Source organism: Bombina bombina, chromosome 6 (genome assembly GCF_027579735.1).
Source record: "Bombina bombina isolate aBomBom1 chromosome 6, aBomBom1.pri, whole genome shotgun sequence".
Lineage (NCBI taxonomy): Eukaryota > Metazoa > Chordata > Amphibia > Anura > Bombinatoridae > Bombina > Bombina bombina.
In genome coordinates this window covers 716305719-716328883 of record NC_069504.1, presented here as the reverse complement: position 1 = coordinate 716328883, position 23165 = coordinate 716305719, and the positions used below count along the sequence as shown (strand labels likewise).

The window sequence follows — 23165 nt, the reverse complement described above, 5'->3', positions numbered from 1 at the left end:
AGAATCTGTCAACACTGGGAGGATCTTTCGGGATTAATCTCTGCCTACGCTCTACAGTTAGGCCTCACGGCTGCTGTACTCACACAGTGTTTGTCGGTCTGTGGAACCGGGGCTGCCGCATATTCCCCCCCCTAGGAGACTGCGGTTACGAGTAGTACTACTTACTACTACAGCAGAATACTTCCACTGACTGAGGAGTTAAAAAATAAAGAAAAAGAGAGAAAAGATTTTACTATGGATGCCTTGGAAGCAGTGGGCGTATGGGAGGGCGCAGTGGAGACCGCGATCAAACAATCCTATGAGCAGCTACTAAAGGATCTCAGCATGCTACTTTTCACTGATGAAACTCACCATACTACTTTACTCACGGAGCCTGCTGATTGCTGTCAGCCGAGGGACATGGATGTTCCTCTTTTGCAACCGCAAGTGGGACCGGAGCATCCACACGCTCAAATTTACAGGGCCCATGCTGCTGATGTGCCACAGGGTCTCACTGCAAGCCCGTGCGATCCAGAGTGGGAGACAGCAGACTCGGCGTGCTTGCTGATGGAGTCGAGCTCTGAGGTGAAGTCATCAGAGTCCCACACCCTAAAGAATACCCGGCAGGCCGTGACTCCATCACCAACCTGGATGCAGAGCGCTGTGTTCCCAAAGCTGACTGCGCTAGATGGCCTTTTTTTCCAAGCTGCATGGTGGCCTGATCTATTGAGGACCCCACTGCTCTCCTGCTGGGATCCCGGCGGTATGTGCCAGCTGCTTCCCTCTGGGTCGCAGCTTACCTCTTTTGAGTACCTCCGGTGCGGCCATTGCTAGGGGGGTCATGGGCCATGCATGAATTAGACCCGGACTGCCAGCAAACTATCCGTTGAGTTAACTGGTGCGGAGGGGATGAGTGAAGCCTATGACGCCATATTTGTTGCGCTGCCGGGCGGTAGTTTGCCCTGTTGTAAGGCTGGTGTGAGCTGTCTTGACTTCAAATAGAACTGGTATATGAGGGACATACAGAGACTCTCTATCACCGAGCTGAATACAACTGATTAACCATGCCGCTCCTACTGAACTGCGGTCAAGCTCACCTTGCTACATGGAGACTGTAAGGAATGCTTATGCTTCTAAGTGGGGTTTATCTTATAATAGCTGTGAGCCGCAGCCCTTGAACTGATATGTCCCGTTTTCAAACATTAAAGATTTCTACATAGTACCTGGAACTATATATGTCCTGTTAAACTTCAGATACATGGCTGCTGTATCTAGCTTAATCACTGTATATAGTTGTGAACTGTACAATCACACCCATGAAGTGTGTCCCAGTACTGGCCCTGACAATTAATGCTGTGGACATGAGCGCTTAGCCTGTATAGGGTATTAACATTTTAACATCTTAGTTTTTTAATGTAGACTCTGAGGCAGATGCCGGATATCTCAGATTGAGTCAGGTAGTTGTATAACCATGTTAGGTCTTATTCTAGCCTTCTACATAGACATACCTACACACTATGATTCCTACACGTTTAAGTTACAGACCTAAGGGACATCTTGCTAGAATATAAATATTTATACCTATGTATATTATTACTAAATTACCTGCATAATATATTTCTATCAGGAGGATGCAACTTAAAGTTATAAATCTGACCATAGATACCAAGCTTCTCCACTAGAGGGGAGTAAAGCTTTACCCATCAACTTAAAAATGTGTCAATGCTTTTCCAGTTTTATTCACTCAGGGCAATACTGGTTGTAGTTGACAATAGCACTATTAGTACTTCCCTGCATGTTGCCTCCAATAGCAGTGAGATTTATATACACTTCAGCTCTAGAAGCTTAGTTAATATAACTGCATAACCCACTTATTTAACTCCTGCACTGTGGTTCACCTTGCTGCCCAATATATAGTATAGCTAGACAATTTGGAGCTACATATCCCAGTTTATAGGTACTAGTGTTCTCGGAATTGTTTTAATAGTTATATGTTCCAGGAGGAAAAACTCGGCACAATTCCCCTTAATTAAGTGCTAGCTAGTGCTCCTAGGATATTATGCTCACTACCCTAGTATAATAATCTCTGAGGTCTGGAACTTATTACAACTCTTAATACATATATGCCTAGCCATGTAATAATGTATGCGGTCTTCCAACTAGATGTAGGGTTGTGCCTAACAACACAAATTTACTCTGTGTCTGTTTGTCTCCTACTGTCAGTGTTATTATTTGAGCTAAAAGTTTTTTATGTTTATAGAGTTCCCGTAAGAGTTTAAAGTGTTGACTCCTTTTTCTTATTAAGCATTCACATCGCTATATGATCTACATACTCATAAAATGCATTTAAAATACACTTTTCTATAAACCGGCTGCTTGCATTTGGGGTCCAAAAGTGGCCCACTTTGTTATTTTTTTTGTTTCCCCTCAAATTCCCTATAATGTCTAACACTTTTCTTTTCAGGGGGTCTAAGAGAGGCCTCAATTCTTCATAGAGGGAAATCACTGTTTGTGACTTTATGTTATATTCCAAGGGGACTTTCTCTAAATTGAAAATCTGAGGTTATTATATACTTGTATAAGTGAGTGATTAACTGTCTCCATATTGTGACGCTTAATATGTATATTGCATGATATCTGTTATTTACCAACTGTGAATGGTACTTTGTAATGTTTGAATATACCTCAATAAAAAAAGTATAAACAAAAAAATTATAATATTTATCTATATAGTAGCAACTTGATCTCAGGCAAATGAATTAACCTGAGCTTACCGGTACCGGATAAGCAGTCGTTGCAGAGAGGTCACCAAAAGTGTTCCTCCGGTGTCAGCTGTGAATCTTGCTAGATGAATACTTTGTTCAGGTAACAGCTTGAAACATTCCCTTGTTGGAAGGAGGAGTGTATGAACACTAACACAGGATAATGGTAACTGAAGGTAATTAGCTGGCAAAAGTAAATACTAGAAAGGCTTAGGAGTAATTAGTTGAATTCAGGAACAACTAAACAAAGGATACTGACAATGTCAGAAAATAAACTCAAAGGTCAAAGGGACAGTCTAGTATAAATTAAACATTCATTATTCAGATAGGACTTTTAATTTTAATCAACTTTCCAATTTACTTTCATCATCAAATTTGCTTTTTTCTCTTGGTATTCTTAGCTTAAACTAAACATAGGTAGGCTCATATGCTAATTTCTAAGCCTTTGAGGGCTGCCTCTTATCACAGGCTTTTTAAATCTCTTTTCAACACAAAGAGACAAAAAGTACACGGGGGCCATATAGATAACACTGTGTTCAGGCACAGGGGGTTATTTAAGATTTAGCACAAACCAATGCTAAATTTAAGACAATAGATAATAAACAATCACAGTCGTGATCAGGGGGCAGCGGGGCTGGAAGAAGGTTCCTAGATACAAGGTAATCAGAGGTAAAAAGTATATTAATATAACTGTGTTGGTTATGCAAAACTGGGGAATGGGTAATTGGTATTTCACATAAAGCAACAGTAAGGAATCATGACACTCCCCTCCCTGCTTATGAAAAGACAGATCACATAAACAGAAGCCAGCAGTAGTGTGTAAACGCAAGTATACATCTGACACTTTGGGGCTTGGTTAGGAGACTGAAAATCAGCACAATGTTATTACAAAATAAGCAAAACTATACATTTTTACAAAAACACAGTAAAGTCAAACTTAAACATTTATGATTCAAACAGAGCATGGAATTTTAAGCAACTTTCTAATGTATTTATTTTACCAGTTTTGCTTAGTTATCTTTCATTTGTTAGAGAGTAATCCTAGGTAAGCTCAGGAATATGCATGTCTCCTTACTGATTCATCAGAAATGTTTGTAAAAATTGCGGTATGAGGGGTGCGGTATTAACTTGCACGTCATTGTCACCGCTCACTTTCCTACAGCGCTGGTATTGCAGGTTTTCATAAACCCGGTGAGCTGGTTTTACGTGCACATGAACGATTTCCCCATAGACATCAATGGGGAGAGCCAGCTGAAAAAAAAGCCTAACACCTGCAAAAGAGCAGGGTAAAGCTCCGTAATGCAGCCCCATTGATTCCTATGGGGAAACAAATTTTATGTTTGTTTACGACATCGCCGCCACTATAAATAAACATATTAACCCCTAAACCACCGCACTCCCGCCTCGCAAACACTAGTTAATTATTAATCCCTAACATTGCCGCCACCTACCTACATTTAATAGCCCCTAATCTGCCGCCCCCAATGTCACTGCCACTATACTAAAGTTATTAACCCCTAAACCTAAGTCTAACCCTAACACCCCCTAACTTAAATATAATTAAAATAAATCTAAATAAAAATTCCTATCATTACCTAAATAATTCCTATTTAAAACTAAATACTTACCTGTAAAATAAACCCTAAACTAGCTACAATATAACTAATAGTTACATTGTAGCTAGCTTAGGATTTATTTTTATTTTACAGGCAAGTTTGTATTTATTTTAACTAGGTAGATTAGTTATGAAATAGTTATTAACTATTTACTAACTACCTAGCTAAAATAAATACAAATCTACCTGTAAAATAAAACCTAACCTAAGTTACACTAACACCTAACCTTACACTACAATTAAATAAATTACCTAATTAAATACAATTACCTAAATTACACAAAATAAAAAAAGAAATGATCAGATATTTAAACAGATATTTAAACTAATTACACCTAATCTAATAGCCCTATCAAAATAAAAAAGCCCCCCCCAAATAAAAAAACCCCTAGCCTACAATAAACTACCAATAGCCCTTATAAGGGCCTTTTGCGGAGCATTTCCCCAAATTAATCAGCTCTTTTACCTGTAAAAAAAATACAAACTGCCCCCCCCCAACAGTAAAACCCACCACCCACACAACCAACCCCCCAAATAAAATCCTAACAAAAAAAACCTAAGCTTCCCATTGCCCTGAAAAGGGCATTTAGCTCTTTTTCTATTGCCCAAGCCATAATCTAAAACTAAAACCCACCCAATAAACCCTTTAAAAAACCTAACACTAACCCCTGAAGATCCACTTACAGTTTTGAAGACCGGACATCCATCCTCAACGAATCCGGGAGAAGTCCTCAGCGAAGTGCCAAAAAGTCCTCAACGAAGCCGGGAGAAGTCTTCATCCAAGTTGGCAGAAGTGGTCCTCCAGATGGGCAGAAGTCTTCATCCAGACAGCATCTTCTATCTTTATCCATCTGGCGCAGAGTGGGTCCATCTTCAAGACATCTGGCGTGGAGCATCCTCTTCAAACAAAGTCTTCTTCCTGAATGAATGTTCCTTTAAGTGACGTCATCCAAGATGGGGTCCCTTGAATTCTGATTAGCTGATAGAATTCAATCAGTCAATAGGATTGAAGCTCAATCCTATTGGCTAATTGCATCAGCCAAAAGGATTTTTTCACCTTTAATTCCGATTGGCTGATAGAATTCTATCAGCCAATCGGAATTCAAGGGACGCCATCTTAGATGACGTCACTTAAAGGAACATTCATTCGGGAAGAAGACTTTGTTTGAAGAGGATGCTCCGTGCTGCATGTCTTGAAGATGGACCTGCTCCAAGACGGATGAATGAAGATAGAAGATGCCGTCTGGATGAAAACCCTCTGCCCATCTGGAGGACCACTTCTGCCAGCTTGGATGAAGACTTCTCCCGGCTTCGTTGAGGACTTCTTGCCGTTTCACTGAGGACTTCTCCCGGCATCGTTGAGGATGGATGTCTGGTCTTCAAAACTGTAAGTGGATCTTCGGGGGTTAGTGTTAGTTTTTTTTAAGGGTTTATTGGGTGGGTTTTAGATTAGGGTTTGGGCACTTGAAAATGCCCTTTTCAGGTCAATGGTGAGCTTAGGTTTTTTTAGTTAGGATTTTATTTGGGGGGGTTGGTTGTGTGGGTGGTGGGTTTTACTGTTGGGGGGGTAATTTAGGTAATTGTATTTAATTTAGGTAATGTATTTAATTGGAGAGACCTAGAACAGGAGACAAGAAGGCACCAAAATAGGTTGATATCGCCGGTACAATTCAGTGTACTATGGTGGAGAGAGTAATACTCACAAGCGGGCGGCACTATGGCGTGCCGGAAATCTCAAACCGGGACCTCACAGTCGCCCGGTCGACCACACAAGGCAGCAGCAGTTCCTAGCCAAGCATGTGATTAGTGCAACCAATCAGGATCCGATCTGCGTACAAACCTTCCTCTCTATACTCCAATCGTCAGGATGATTTCAAGAGGGTGTGTATTGGCGGTGAGCGAAAAACCAAACTCAGATTGCTCAAAAATTTAATAAACTGTTTGTGGAAAGAAGGGAGACCAGCTCCAGCAGGATACAAATAAAACAAATTTATTAAAATGTTTAAAAACCAGCAACGCGTTTCTCGGCTACACAGAGCCGTTTCATCAGGCTGTAATACATGTTCAAACAAACCTGCTGCTTTTGTACCTCCTCTAACCAATCAAATCACATTTTCGTATACACACCCTTCATAGGGCGGCTACATATCATTACCTTAACCGATAATAATAAATGCACCATTATTTAAAAATGCAATCATCTCGAAAAACAGATATTTACCTTTACACTCAGCATTCATCATATTTGATTAATTAAAAGCCTGTCTCTATGTTGGCATTTCTTATTCTGTTATATGATCACAACGCTAAATGTTATATCTGATGTTGAATGAGACGGGTCTGTTGGAAAATATATCAGACGTCTCTATAACAACCAATGCATCAAAAGGTGTGTCTATACTTATATTAGCTTAAGTTATCAAAGCTTTATAAGGGTATATTGATGAATGATGACGATAAATATATAAAAAATATATATAAAAAATAATAATATTTTGATAAAAGACATATAATTAGTGATGTTGCGAACCTTAAAATTTCGGTTCGCGAACGGCGGACTCGAACTTCTGCTACTGTTCGCGAACCGGCGAACCGCATGAACCGCCATTGACTTCAATAGGCAGGCGAACTTTAAAACCCACAAGGACTCTTTCTGGCCACAATAGTGATGGAAAAGTTGTTCCAAGGGGACTAACACCTGGACTGTGGCATGCCGGAGGGGGATCCATGGCAAAACTCCCACAGAAAATTACATAGTTGATGCAGAGTCTGGTTTTAACCCATAAAGGGCGTAAATCACCTAACATTCCTAAATTGTTTGGAATAACGTGCTTTAAAACATCAGGTATGATGTTGTATCGATCAGGTAGTGTAAGGGTTAAGCCCTCTTCACAGTGACAGACCAAACTCCCCGTGTAACGCACCGCAAACAACCGCAAACAGTCCATTTGCACAACCACGAGATAGATAGATTTGATAGATAGATAGATAGATAGATTACATAGATCAATAGATGCAATATACATATGATAGATACAAATTACATAGATCAATAGATGCAATACACATTTGATAGATACGAATTACATAGATCAATAGATGCAATATACATTTGATAGATACGAATTACATAGATCAAAAGATCCAATATACATTTGATAGATACGAATTACATAGATCAATAGATGCAATATATATTTGATAGATACGATTGATAGTTAGATAGATTTGATAGATAAATAGATAGATTTGATAGATATATAATTTCCCTGAAAGAGTATAACAATAAGACATGCGGTCTGGGACCCGTGGTGTGTTAAGTAATACTATTCTTAGCAGTTTACTACCTGTACCATTTTTGGAACAGGGAGATGGAAGAAGATGATTGGTCTGTCCTCCTACTTTAAATTTGGCCTTAACACAAGTGGCTGTCTCAAAACAGTCCGGCCACAAGATAGATAGATTTGATAGATAGATATACATAGATTGATAGTTAGATAGAATCGATAGAAGATAAATAGATAGATTTGATAGATATATAATTACCCTGACAAAGTATAATAATAAAACATGCAGTCTGGGACCCATGGTAACTAGGTTGTGTTAAGTAGTACTATTCTTAGCACTTTAATACCTGTTACTCCCCCTATCGGGGGAGTTCTATATGGCCTTGATTTTCGGAACAGGGAGATGGAAGAAGATGCTTGGTCTGTCCTACTTCAAATTTGGCCGAAACACAAGTGGCTGTCACAAAACAGTCCGGCCATGAGATAGATAGATTTGATAGATATACATAGATTGATAGTTAGATAGAATCGATAGAAGATAAATAGATAGATTTGATAGATATATAATTACCCTGACAAAGTATAACAATAAAACATGCGGTCTGGGACCCATGGTAACTAGTTTGTGTTAAGTAGTACTATTCTTAGCACTTTAATCCCTGTTACTCCAACTATCGGGGGAGGTCTATATGGCCTGCATGATTACCCTGACAAAGTATAACAACAAGACATGCGGTCTGGGACCCATGGTAACTAGGTTGTGTTAAGTAGTACTGTTCTTAGCAGTTTAATCCCTTTTACTCCCCCTATCGGGGGAGGTCTATATGGCCTGCATGATTACCCTGACAAAGTATAACAACAAAACATGCGGTCTGGGACCCATGGTAACTAGGTTGTGTTTAGTAGTACTATTCTTAGCACTTTAATCCCTGTTACTCCCCCTATCGGGGGAGGTCTATATGGCCTGCATGATTACCCTGACAAAGTATATCAACAAGACATGCGGTCTGGGACCCATGGTAACTAGGTTGTGTTACGTAGTACTGTTCTTAGCAGTTTAATACCTGTTACTCCCCCTATCGGGGGAGGTCTATATGGCCTGCATGATTACCCTGACAAAGTATAACAACAAGACATGCGGTCTGGGACCCATGGTAACTAGGTTGTGTTAAGTAGTATTGTTCTTAGCAGTTTAATACCTGTTACTCCCCATATCTGGGGAGGTCTATATGGCCTGCATGATTACCCTGACAAAGTATAACAACAAGACATGCGGTCTGGGACCCATGGTAACTAGGTTGTGTTAAGTAGTACTGTTCTTAGCAGTTTAATACCTGTTACTCCCCCTATCGGGGGAGGTCTATATGGCCTGCATGATTACCCTGACAAAGTATAACAACAAGACATGCGGTCTGGGACCCATGGTAACTAGGTTGTGTTAAGTAGTACTGTTCTTAGCAGTTTAATACCTGTTACTCCCCATATCAGGGGAGGTCTATATGGCCTGCATGATTACCCTGACAAAGTATAACAACAAGACATGCGGTCTGGGACCCATGGTAACTAGGTTGTATTAAGTAGTACTGTTCTTCGCAGTTTAATCCCTTTTACTCCCCCTATCGGGGGAGGTCTATATGGCCTGCATGATATATAATGACCCTTACAAAATATAACAATAAGACATGCGTCTGAGACCCATGGTAAGGTTGTGTTAAGTAGTACTATTCTTAGCACTTTAATCCCTTTTACTCCCCCTATCGGGGGAGGTCTATATGGCCTGCATGATATATAATGACCCTTACAAAATATAACAATAAGATATGCGGTCTGGGACCAATGGTAAGGTTGTGTTAATGTTAAGTAGTACTATTCTTAGCAATTTAATCCCTGTAACTCCCCCTATCGGGGGAGGTCTATATGGCCTGCATGTCCGGGATTGCCTTTTGGGGTCCGGGATTGCCTTTTTGTGCTGTATGATTCTTTCAGGTATACCAGTTGCAGAGGTTCTGACCCTGCATTCTTGCAGCAACTCTCCCTGCAAGAGAGATCTGTTACAGAATCTGTGGGCCGGTATGCAAAGAGCTGGCCTGCCTGAAAGGAGCAGCAAGGCAGAGGGATCGATTCCTGCCTATAAGAAACCAGAGGGCACGCTACCTGCTGGAAGTGTGCAGTGAGGCAGAGGGATCTATTCCTGCCTAGAAGCAGACAGGCAGAGGTGACGCTACCTGCCTGGGAGCCCACTGAGACCAGCCCAGCTGGGGGAGATACAGCCGCTGGCTTGACCCCGTTCTCAGCCACGATAGCCCTGGTTCCACTATTTGGAGGCAGAGGGATCTATTCCTTCCAAGAAGCAGCCTGGCAGGGGGATTTATTCTTGCCTAGAAGCAGACAGGCAGAGGGGACGATACCTGCCAAGAAAGAGCTGCAGGGCAGAGAGGACGCTACCTGACTGGGAGTCCACTGAGACCAGCCCAACTGGGGGAGATACATCCGCTGGCTTGACCCCGGTCTCAGCAACTTTATCTCTGGTCCCACTATCCGGTGGCCACCCCTGGGTTTGGACAGAGGAAGGGAGACCCCCTAGTGGAGTACCGCTACATCCGGGAGATGGAAAAAGATGCTTGGACACCCAGTACAGGTTGTTCTCCTTCAGCCTTTTTATACTTGGGTCCCAGACCCTCAACAGGCACAACAGAATGAAACACCACATATGCCATCCTTTTGCACAATAGAGTACAGGTATGGCATCGATTTTAGGAACCCGGAAATAATTTTTAGGAACCGGGAGATGGAAAAAGATGCTTGGACACCCAGTACAGGTCGTTCTCCTTCAGCCTTTTTATACTTGGGTCCCAGACCCTCAACAGGCACAACAGAATGAAACACCACATATGCCATCCTTTTGCACAATAGAGTACAGGTATGGCATCGATTTTAGGAACCCGGAAATAATTTTTAGGAACCGGGAGATGGAAAAAGATGCTTGGACACCCAGTACAGGTCGTTCTCCTTCAGCCTTTTTATATTTGGGTCCCCGACCCTCAACAGGCACAACAGCATGAAACACCACATATACCATCCTTTTGCACAATAGAGTACAGGTATGGCATCGATTTTAGGAACCCGGAAATAATTTTTAGGAACCGGGAGATGGAAAAAGATGCTTGGACACCCAGTACAGGTCGTTCTCCTTTAGCCTTTTTATATTTGGGTCCCCGACCCTCAACAGGCACAACAGCATGAAACACCACATATGCCATCCTTTTGCACAATAGAGTACAGGTATGGCATCGATTTTAGAAACTCAGAGATAATTTTTATGAACCGGGAGATGGAAAAATATGCTTGGAAACCCAGTACAGGTCAATCTCCTTCAGCCTTTTTATACTTGGGTCCCCGACCCTCAACAGGCACAACAGCATGAAATACCACATATGCCATCCTTTTGCACAATAGAGTACAGGTATGGCATAGATTTTAGAAACTCAGAGATAATTTTTAGGAACCGGGAGATGGAAAAAGATGCTTGGACACCCAGTACAGGTCGTTCTCCTTCAGCCTTTTTATACGAGGGTCCCCGACCCTCAACAGAAACAACAGCATGAAACACCACATATGCCATCCTTTTGCACAATAGAGTACATACAGGTATGGCATCAATTTTAGGAACCCGGAGATAATTTTTAGGAACCGGGAGATGGAAAAAGATGCTTGGACACCCAGTACAGGTCGTTCTCCTTCAGCCTTTTTATAAGAGAGTCCCCAACCCTCAACAGAAACAACAGCATGAAACACGGCACATGTGTCAACTTGCCCAATTTCAATGCCGCCACTAAATTACTTCCATTGTCAGAAACAACTTTGCCAATCTCCGGTTGGTGCGGAGTCAGCCACTGATCCACCTGTGCGTTTAGGGCAGACAGGAGTGCTGGTGCGGTGTGACTCTCGGCTTTCAGGCAAGTCAACCCCAAGACGGCGTGACACTGCCGTATCCGGGATGTTGAATAGTACCTGGGGAGCTGGGGGGGTGCCGTTGATGTGGAGCAAGACGCAGCAGCAGAAGAGGACTCAGTCGAGTAAGAGGTTATGGAAGAGGATGGAGTAGGAGGAGTAGAGGAGGTAGCAGCAGGCCTGCCTGCAAGTCATGGCGGTGTCACCAACTCCTCTGCAGAGCCACGCATTCCATGCTTGTCAGCCATCAGCAGGTTTACCCAATGCGCAGTGTAGGTGATATACCTGCCCTGACCATGCTTTGCAGACCAGCTATCAGTGGTCAGATGGACCCTTGCCCCAACGCTGTGTGCCAGACATGCCATTACTTCCTTTCGCACAATCAAGTACAGGTTGGGGATTGCCTTTCGTGAAAATAAATTTTGGCTGGGTACCTTCCACTGCGGTTTCCCAATAGATACAAATTTTTTGATGGCCTCAGACTCCACCAGCTTGTATGGTAAAAGCTGGCGGGCTAAGAGTTCAGACAAGCCAGCTGTCAGATGCCAGGCCAGGGGGTGACTTTGGGAAATTGGCTTCTTACACTCAAACATGTCCTTGACAGACACCTGACTGTGGGCAGATGACCAGGAACTGCTACGTAAGAGAGACACGGAGTGGCGGATGGTTGAGAGGGGGCAAGGAGGACAGCAGTGATTGACGTGGCTGAAGATGCTGGACCAGGAGGAGGATGGCGGCTTTGAGTTTGTGTGCTGCTTCTACTCATGTGTTCATCCCATCAGCGTTTGTGATGTGAGACCATGTGCCTTCGCAAAGCAGTTGTACCTAGGTGGGTGTTGGACCTCCCACGACTCAGTTTCTTTTGGCACAGGTTGCAAATGGCATTGCTGTTGTCAGAGGCAGACACACAAAAAATATGCCACACTGCTGAGCTCTGCGATGACGGCATTCTGGTGGTGGCAACAGCATGCGTTGATTGGCGTGCTGTCTGGCTGACCCCGGGTGCCGATGCATGCTGTCTGACTGTGCCACTAGCTCCTTACGACGACCTCCCCCTGCTTCCAATTCGTCTCCTCCTCCTCCTCTCTGTCTCCCCATCTGAACTTTCCCACTCTTCTTCTTCTCTTCTACCGGGCACCCAAGTGACATCCACAGACGCATCATCATCAACCGCTTCACTTGTATCTGACAAATCAACCAAGGAAGCAGCGGGTACAACATCACCATCATCATCACACCAAAAAAACGTCCATGTCTAATGCTGCCTGACTGAGACATATCACTGTTATCTACATCCTCTGTCAATGATGGTTGTGCATCACTCATTTCTTCCAACTGATGTGTCAATAACTCCTCTGACAGATCAAGTGAAGCGGCTGTGGTGCTAGTGTTGGCGTTGGCGGCAGGCGGGCGAGTGGCACTGGTCACTTGAGAGGTGCCCGCAGCTAAGCTGGAGGTGGATGGTGCGTCAAGGTTAGGAGCGGAAGCTGTAGAAGATTGGGTGTCCTGTGTTAGCCATTCAACTAGGTCCTCCTCAGAACTTTTTTCGTTCATGGCACGTGGCCTCTGAACACTGTGCATTATTGTAGGGTCAAAGGGAATCACAGCACCACGACCACGACGGCACCTGCGGGGTGGCATGCCTCTGCCTGTCATTTTTTTTTTAAATGTAGACTTACACTACTATTAAACAAAATATGAGTGGTGCCACTGGACAAGTGGGCACAGTATACGCTGTGAGCCTGACACAAAAAAAGCAGACTGATGTTTCACAATCCGAAAAGTTTATTTTTTTTAAATGTACACTTACACTACTATTAAACAAGATATGAGTGGTGGCACTGGGCATGTGGGCACAGTATATGCTGTGAGCCTGACACAAAAAAAGCAGACTGATGTTTCACAATCCAAAAAGTTTATTTTTTTTAAATGTACACTTACACTACTTTTAAACAAGATATGAGTGATGGCACTGGGCAAGTGGGCACAGTATATGCTGTGAGCCTGACACAAAAAAGCAGACTGATGTTTCACAGTAAATTTTTTTTATTTTTTAAATATTTAAACTACTGTTACAACAAATATGAGTGGTGCCACTAACTTGGCAAGTGAGCCTGGCACACACACTGGCAGGCAGGCAACTTCAAATAGATTAAACTAGCAGACTGATGTTTCACAGTCCAAATTTTTTTTTTTAAATATTTACACTACTGTTATAACAAATATGATTGGTGGCACTAGTTGGCAAGTGGGCTTGGCACACACGCTGGCAGGCAGGCAACTGTAATTAGATTATACTAGCTGAATGATGTTTCACAGTCAAAAAAGTTTTTTTTTTAATATTTACACTACTGTTACAACAAATATGATTGGTGGCAGTAGTTGGCTTGGCAAGTGGGCCTGGCACACTCGCTGGCAGGCAACTTCAATTAGATTACACTAGCAGACTGATGTTTCACAGTCCAAAATTTTTTTGTTGTTAAATATTTACACTACTGTTATAACAAATATGATTGGTGGCACTAGTTGGCAAGTGGGCTTGGCACACACGCTGGCAGGCAGGCAACTGCAATTAGATTATACTAGCTGAATGATGTTTCATAGTCAAAAAAGTTTTTTTTTAAATATTTACAATACTGTTATAACACATATGATTGGTGGCACTAGTTGGCAAGTGGGCCTGGCACACACGCTGGCTGGCAGGCAGGCAACTGCAATTCGATTGAACTAGCAGACTGATGTTTCACAGTCAAAAAAGTTATTTATTTATTTATTTATTTTAAATATTTACACTACTGTTACAACAAATATGAGTGGTGCCACTAACTTGGCAAGTGGGCCTGCCACACACGCTGGCAGGCAGGCAACTTCAATTACATTACACTAACAGACTGATGTTTCACAGTCAAAAAAGTTTTTTTAAAATATTTACACTACTGTTATAAAAAATATGATTGGTGGCACTATTTGGAAAGTGGGTCTGGCACACACGCTGGCAGGCAGGCAACTGCAATTAAATAACACTAGCAGACTGAAGTAAAATGTTTTTTTTTCTAAAAAATTGCACTAATGTTACACCAGATATGAGTGGTGGCACTGAGGATGGAAGTAGGCACAGTATATGCTGGGAGCCTGACACACAGGCTGGCACTAGTGGCAGGCTGGCCTGGCAACTAAAATTAAATAACACTAGCAGACTGATGTAAAAGTTTTTTTTTTTTTTTTAAATTACACTAATGTTACAACAGATAGAAGTGGTGTCACTGAGGATGGAAGGAGGCACAGTATATGCTGGGAGCCTGACACACAGGCTGGCAATAGTGGCAGGCTGGCCTGGCAACTAAAATTAAATAACACTTGCAGACTGATGTCATTTTTTTTTTTTTACATTTACACTAATGTTACACCAGATAGGAGTGGTGGCACAGAGCAATTAATCACAGTATATGCTGTGGGCCTGACACACAGGCCTGATGGAAAATGAAATTAGATTACAGTAGCAAACTGATGTAAAAGTTTTTCTTTTAAATTTACCCTAATGTTACACCAGATATGAGTGGTGGCACAGATCAATTAATCACAGTATATGCTGTGGGCCTGGCACACAGGACTGATGGAAAATGAAATTAGATTACACTAGCAAACTGATGTAAAGTTGTTTTTTTTTAAATTTACACTAATGTTACACCAGATATCAGTGGTGGCACAGAGCAATTAATCACAGTATATGCTGTGGGCCTGACACACAGGCCTAATGGAAAATGAAATTAGATTACAATAGCAAACTGATGTAAAAGTTTTTTTATTATTAATTTACACTAATATTACACCAGATAGGAGTGGTGGCATAGAGCAATTAATCACAGTATATGCTGTGAGCCTGACACACAGGCCTGATGGAAAATGAAATTAGATTACAGTAGCAAACTGATGTAAAAGTTTTTTTTTTTTAATTTACCCTAATGTTACACCAGATATGAGTGGTGGCACAGAGCAATTAATCACAGTATATGCTGTGGGCCTGGAACACAGGACTGATGGAAAATGAAATCAGATTACACTAGCAAACTGATGTAAAAGTTTTTTTTTTTTTTAAATTTACACTAATGTTACACCAGATATCAGTTGTGGCACAGAGCAATTAATCACAGTATATGCTGTGGGCCTGACACACAGGCCTAATGGAAAATGAAATTAGATTACAATAGCAAACTGATGTAAAAGTTTTTTTAAAACAATTTACAATAATGTTACATCTAATAGGAGTGGTGGCACAGAGCAATTAATCACAGTATATGCTGTGGGCCTGACACACAGGCCTGATGGAAAATGAAATTAGATTACAGTAGCAAACTGATGTAAAAGTTTTTTTTCTTTTAAATTTACCCAAATGTTACACCAGATATGAGTGGTGGCACAGAGCAATTGATCACAGTATATGCTGTGGGCCTGACACACAGGCCTAATGGAAAATGAAATTAGATTACACTAGCAAACTGATGTAAAAGTTTTTTTTTTTTAAATTTACCCTAATGTTACACCAGATATGAGTGGTGGCACAGAGCAATTAATCACAGTATATGCTGTGGGCCTGGCACACGGGACTGATGGAAAATGAAATTAGATTACACTAGCAAACTGATGTAAAAGTTTTTTTTTTTTAAATTTACAATAATGTTACACCAGATAGGAGTGGTGGCACAGAGCAATTAATCACAGTATATGCTGTGGGCCTAACACACAGGCCTGATGGAAAATGAAATTAGATTACAGTAGCAAACTGATGTAAAAGTTTTTTTTTTAATTTACCCTAATGTTACACCAGTGGCACAGAGCAATTAATCACAGTATATGCTGTGGGCCTGGCACACAGGACTGATGGAAAATGAAATTAGATTAGAGTAGCAAACTGATGTAAAAGTTTTTTTTCTTTTAAATTTACCCAAATGTTACACCAGATATGAGTGGTGGCACAGAGCAATTGATCACAGTATATGCTGTGGGCCTGACACACAGGCCTAATGGAAAATGAAATTAGATTACACTAGCAAACTGATGTAAAAGTTTTTTTTTTTTAAATTTACCCTAATGTTACACCAGATATGAGTGGTGGCACAGAACAATTAATCACAGTATATGCTGTGGGCCTGGCACACAGGACTGATGGAAAATGAAATTAGATTACACTTGCAAACTGATGTAACAGTTGTTTTTTTTTAAATTTACACTAATGTTACACCAGATATCAGTGGTGGCACAGAGCAATTAATCACAGTATATGCTGTGGGCCTGACACACAGGCCTAATGGAAAATTAAATTAGATTACACTAGCAAACTGATGTAAAAGTTTGATTTTTTTAAATTTACCCTAATGTTACACTAGATATGAGTGGTGGCACAGAGCAATTAATCACAGTATATGCTGTGGGCCTGACACACAGGCCTGATGGAAAATGAAATTAGATTACAGTAGCAAACTGATGTAAAAGTTTTTTTTCTTTTAAATTTACCCAAATGTTACACCAGATATGAGTGGTGGCACAGAGCAATTGATCACAGTATATGCTGTGGGCCTGACACACAGGCCTAATGGAAAATGAAATTAGATTACACTAGCAAACTGATGTAAAAGTTTTTTTTTTTTAAATTTACCCTAATGTTACACCAGATATGAGTGGTGGCACAGAGCAATTAATCACAGTATATGCTGTGGGCCTGGCACACGGGACTGATGGAAAATGAAATTAGATTACACTAGCAAACTGATGTAAAAGTTTTTTTTTTTAAAATTTACAATAATGTTACACCAGATAGGAGTGGTGGCACAGAGCAATTAATCACAGTATATGCTGTGGGCCTGACACACAGGCCTGATGGAAAATGAAATTAGATTACAGTAGCAAACTGATGTAAAAGTTTTTTTTTTAATTTACCCTAATGTTACACCAGTGGCACAGAGCAATTAATCACAGTATATGCTGTGGGCCTGGCACACAGGACTGATGGAAAATGAAATTAGATTAGAGTAGCAAACTGATGTAAAAGTTTTTTTTCTTTTAAATTTACCCAAATGTTACACCAGATATGAGTGGTGGCACAGAGCAATTGATCACAGTATATGCTGTGGGCCTGACACACAGGCCTAATGGAAAATGAAATTAGATTACACTAGCAAACTGATGTAAAAGTTTTTTTTTTTTAAATTTACCCGAATGTTACACCAGATATGAGTGGTGGCACAGAACAATTAATCACAGTATATGCTGTGGGCCTGGCACACAGGACTGATGGAAAATGAAATTAGATTACACTTGCAAACTGATGTAACAGTTGTTTTTTTTTAAATTTACACTAATGTTACACCAGATATCAGTGGTGGCACAGAGCAATTAATCACAGTATATGCTGTGGGCCTGACACACAGGCCTAATGGAAAATTAAATTAGATTACACTAGCAAACTGATGTAAAAGTTTGATTTTTTTAAATTTACCCTAATGTTACACTAGATATGAGTGGTGGCACAGAGCAATTAATCACAGTATATGCTGTGGGCCTGGCACACAGGACTGATGGAAAATGAAATTAGATTGCACTAGCAAACTGATGTAAACGTTTTTTTTTTTAAATTTACACTAATGTTACACCAGTTATGAGTGGTGGTAGTGAGCAAGTAGGCACAGTATATGCGGTGAGCCTCACACACAGGCTGGCAGGCAGGCAAATGCAAAAAAAAAACGACTGAAATTCTAGCCCTAAAAAGGGCTTTTTGGGCTGAAGTTCTAGCCCTAAAAAGGGCTTTTTGGGGTGCTGTCCTTACAGCAGAGATTAGATGAGTCCTTCAGGACTGTAGTGGACACTGAATACACTAGCCTAGCTATCAATTTCCATATAAAATCAGAAGCAGCAGCACTAAACCTCCTCTCACTAAGAATGCAGGATCGTAATGAATCTAAAATGGCTGCTGCCCAGGAGCTGGGAGGGTCTGGAAGGGAGTGTCTGCTGCTGATTGGCTCAAATGTGTCTGCAGACTGTGAGATACAGGGTCAAAGTTTCCTCAATGATGGCGAATAGGGGGCGGATCGAACATCGCATATGTTTGCCCGCCGCGGCGAAAGCGAACAAGCTAAGATCGCCGGGAACTGTTCTCCGGCGAACTGTTCGCGAAACATCACTACATATAATATACTATCTTCAGGTACCTCAAATAGTGGAAATGCTAAGTACAAAGATGTACACAAATGTTCCTACCATATATCATAATAGTCCACAATGCTTTTGATATTCGAAATATAAATACATATATATGTGCTATGCAACACGCTAAAAAAACATCATAAATATAATGAACTTTCCAATCAATTTATAGTTATTTTGGTTGATAATTTCAAAATATCATAACTATATTGTTAAAAAAATTTAATGACAAAAACCAAAGTACCTTGGCTCACTAAACCGTGGTAAGTCTTTTTATGAAATATCAATGGATTAATTTCAGGCTTGTGGTTATTTTGCCATTCACAAATTTAAATGGCATAATGGATGGCAAAGGGCTCACCAGTTTTTCTATATTGGCTATATAGAAAGAACCATAAAATACATCATAAAATGACTATTTCAAATTGATAGATAGCAACCCAAAGAAATATTAGAAAGAAACGTGACTATCGATTTTATTATGATCGCACCTATAGCTGTTATTGGAAGGCTGCAAGATCAATATTCATATTGAGACCTAATGGGTGCAATGTTTGGAGTTTGTAAATCCAGAAGGTCTCCCTCTGCCTGAGTCTGAAAAAACGATTATAAAAGTCAGATTTAGGGATATGCTCTATCGGTGTAATTTTCAAACAATGAGACCTGCCGTTCTGTTTTATGTTGGAGTGTATAGTATGTATTTAATTGTAGTGTAAGGTTAGGTGTTAGTGTAACTCAGGTTATGTTTTATTTTACAGGTAAATTTGTATTTATTTTAGCTAGGAAGTTATTAAATAGTTAATAGCTATTTAATAACTATTCTACCTAGTTAAAATAAATACAAACTTGCCTGTAAAATAAAAATAAACCCTAAGCTAGCTACAATGTAGCTATTAGTTATATTGTAGCTAGCTTAGGGTTTATTTTACAGGTAAGTATTTAGTTTTAAATAGGAATTATTTAGATAATAATAGGATTTTTTTTTAGATTTATTTTAATTATATTTAAGTTAGGGGGTGTTAGGGTTAGGGTTAGACTTAGGTTTAGGGGTTAATAGCTTTAGTATAGTGGCTGTGACGTTGGGGGCGGCAGATTAGGGGTTAATAAATGTAGGTAGGTGGCGGCGATGTTAGGGGCGGCAGATTAGGGGTTAATAATATTTAACTAGTGTTTGTGATGCGGGAGTGCGGCGGTTTAGGGGTTAATATGTTTATTATAGTGGCGGCAATGTCCGGAGCCGCAGATTAGGCGTTAATAATTTTATTTTAGTGTTTGCGATGCAGGGGGGGGCTTCAGTTTAGGGGTTAATTGGTAGTTTATGGGTGTTAGTGTACTTTTTAACAATTTAGTTATGAGTTTTATGTTACAGCATTGTAGCGTAAAACCTATAACTACTGACTTTCAGTTTACGGTACGGATCTTGTAGTTATGGGCTGTACCGCTCACTTTTTGGCCGGACAGGCAAACTCGTAATACCTGCGCTGTGGAAGTCCCATTGAAAAAGGACTTTTAAAAAAGTGTGGTAGTTACGTTGCGTGACGGCCAAAAAAGTGTGCGGTACAGCTGTACCTACAAGACTCGTAATAGCAGCGATAGTGAAAAAGAGCCATAATACTGCTTTTTCACTCATAACACAAAACTCGTAATCTAGCCGTATGTTATTTCTGTTTAGAACAGGCCGTATCTTTCATGTTTTAGTATTTTTCTAGTATTGTTTATGTATTTTTTGCCCTTTTTTAGCAGAAGTGAGAAGGGTTGTGTTTTTCTTCATATGTCTGTTTCCTTCCTGAACACTTCTTGATGGTATTATTTATAGCAAACAACTGTTGCTCAAGTTTACCAGGTTTTACTGACTTAATATGTATTCTTTTATTAGCAGAAGGTTTTATAGCTTCTTTAAATATCTGACAACATAAAAAAGGTAGTGTAATCAACCTTAACAGTTTAAGGATCTGATGCAGTTGATTAGTAGATATGAGCATTTTTAACTTTTGTTTTAAAACAAGCTAGCAATGCAATTCCTAAACCTCTAAACATATTGAGCCAGATTACAAGTGGAGCTCTATCTTAACGTGCGCCCGTAAAGTGGCATATTTGCCCATTGACGGGCGCACGTTAAATAACCAGCCATTACAAGTGGCTGTTTAATGTGAACGCAAGCTCGTGGTTTCACTTTGCGCTTGAATTCATTAACCAAAGATCAGATCTCTGGTTAATAAAAAATGTTACCCCAATTGCCCCTAAAATAAAGAGGACAGTAGAGTATCTTTAAATAAACATATGAGCATCTTTATTTTTTATTTTTTTAAACTGCACAAAGCAGTTATAAGTGGTTAAAGTGAGGGCATGTCGCGGCTCGTGGGTTATTCAAATGGGGGTTCACAATATATAAATTTTGAAAATTAAATAAAATACCATTAAAAAAAATATGTAAGCTTACATTGCTGCTTTTTTAAATAAAGATACCAAGAGAACTGAGAAAATGTGATGATAGGAGTAAATTAGAAAGTTGCTTAAAATTGTATGCTCTATCTGAATCATGAAAATGTTGGGTTTCATGTTCCTTTAAGCACAATTTAAAAGTGTATTTATTTGAACAGTTATGCTGTTTTGTAGTATTAGAAGAGAGAATGTTTGATGCAAGATAGAATTTCTTGGCATATGTTGAGATAATATTTTTGCAAAATTTGCATTAAATATGTCCTATAACACACACACAAAGAAACCAACATATTAAAAATATTAATATAATTTTTAAAAAAAACAACACTTTAGCCCTGCTGCAGTCTGCTTGCATTTCCTGAACATTTACTATTAAATAAACTCTTAAGTATTATGCATATGGTTGTGATTATTAGCCAATAAACAGCAAATACTGAATAGGTTAAAGTCAACTTGCTCTGTGGAAAACCTGCACTCAATCTTGGATGTCAGGAAAATACAATAATAAACACTGTACCAATTTATCATTACAAATTCTTTTAAAAAGCCAACATGTAGAAATTGGTGAACAAGAACACTATAAAATGACCCCTTATGAGGGGAATCTGTGTACCTTAATGGCAATTAGTGGGCACAGTATGTTTGCCCTTGGGGTATCCTGTAAACTCAAATTAACCCAATGTTGGCTACTAAAGCTGTAAAACAGCATTTTACATGTGATGGATGTCACTATATAACAAGAGCATTTTAACAAGGAAACACCCCACAATGAAGGTGGTTATTAAGGAGGATTAGTGAATATAGTAAAATCTTATTTCAGTGACAGGGCTGGAGTAACAAGTAATATTTCACAGCAGTGGGATAATTTCTTCTGGCTGATTTATTAATGTGAGGTAAACAATAGAGAGGCTTCTGAAGCGTAGGGGGATATTTTTGAGGTACAAGAGAAGAGACAATGGCTGGGGCTCTTTTCTATAGAGTTAGTAATAAAACCCCAATACTACTTGCCCTCAACTACAATTTAAACTAGTGCAAAAGACCAGAATGTGACATATTACTAGGCTGAAAGTTGCCAGCCATGTGTTTGATACAGGGGCCGGAGAGCAGACTGATTTAGTCCTTCTCTGTACTTAGCAGGGCAAGCAGGGATATAGTAAAATCTGCTGCCCTGCCCCCTGTGTCTCTGGTATTTGTATAGCACTGTGTACTCAGCCTCCGGCACCCCCCTCCAGCACTAACCGGCTCCTTCACAATTAACTTACCTGGCGTCGACTTGTCGTCGTTAAATGTCGCCGGCGCTGCCTCAGCTGTCTGACTACTGTCCTTCTTGGCTCTATCTTCACTCATGTGGCCACACAAGGTCTGCTGCAGCTCCTGTCGCCTGAGCCTCTATGCTGGGAGGAGCTTGTCAAGCGTCATCACGTGACTGAGTGATGACGCTCTTCTCTGTCACTGGCTGCTGCTGGCCTGCTGCCTGTCTCTCTCGTAACACCTCCCACCCCTCGCACAGGCTGAAGTGTGCGAACAGCAGACTATGGGGATGGGGAGGCTGGGAGCTGCGCAGCAGGCAAATTTAGAATGCGCATAGCACAGTGCCAATAGCTTAGCTATCGCACGTGCGGTTAGGGGTTAGATAGACTAGTAAATTAGTACAGGGGCCAGGCTACAGGCTGTATTCTGTATATTATACTGTAACTTACTACATGTAAATAAATAAATGTAATAATAAAAAGAAAATAAGTTTGGATTGTATTTTTTTCTGGGGGTCAAAAAATATATAATTTTTTCAATAGGGGGCTATTGGAAAAATTATATATTTTTTTCTGTTTTTTTTTTCTTCTGGGCTGCTGGGGGGGGGGGGCACGTGCAAGTGTGCTCAAATGGAGGAGCCTCCACTGGTGGGGTGTAAGAAAAAACAAAACGGTTTTAACT

At 40.4% G+C, this 23165-nt stretch overlaps 1 protein-coding gene across 2 annotated transcripts in view; it reads right to left on the bottom strand.

Moving 5' to 3' along the window:
* The window catches only part of LOC128662228 (beta-1,3-galactosyltransferase 2-like), a 70941-nt gene that overhangs the window by 22794 nt on the left and 24982 nt on the right, over positions 1-23165 (bottom strand). Inside the window, exon 1 of one of the 2 annotated variants that reach the window (XM_053716047.1) lies at positions 2754-2824. The exons of the other annotated variant lie outside the window; for it this stretch is intronic. The gene's annotated coding sequence lies outside the window, so the exon portion shown is untranslated. Of the gene's footprint in view, positions 1-2753; positions 2825-23165 lie in introns of those variants that run through there. 2 annotated transcript variants of the gene reach the window in all.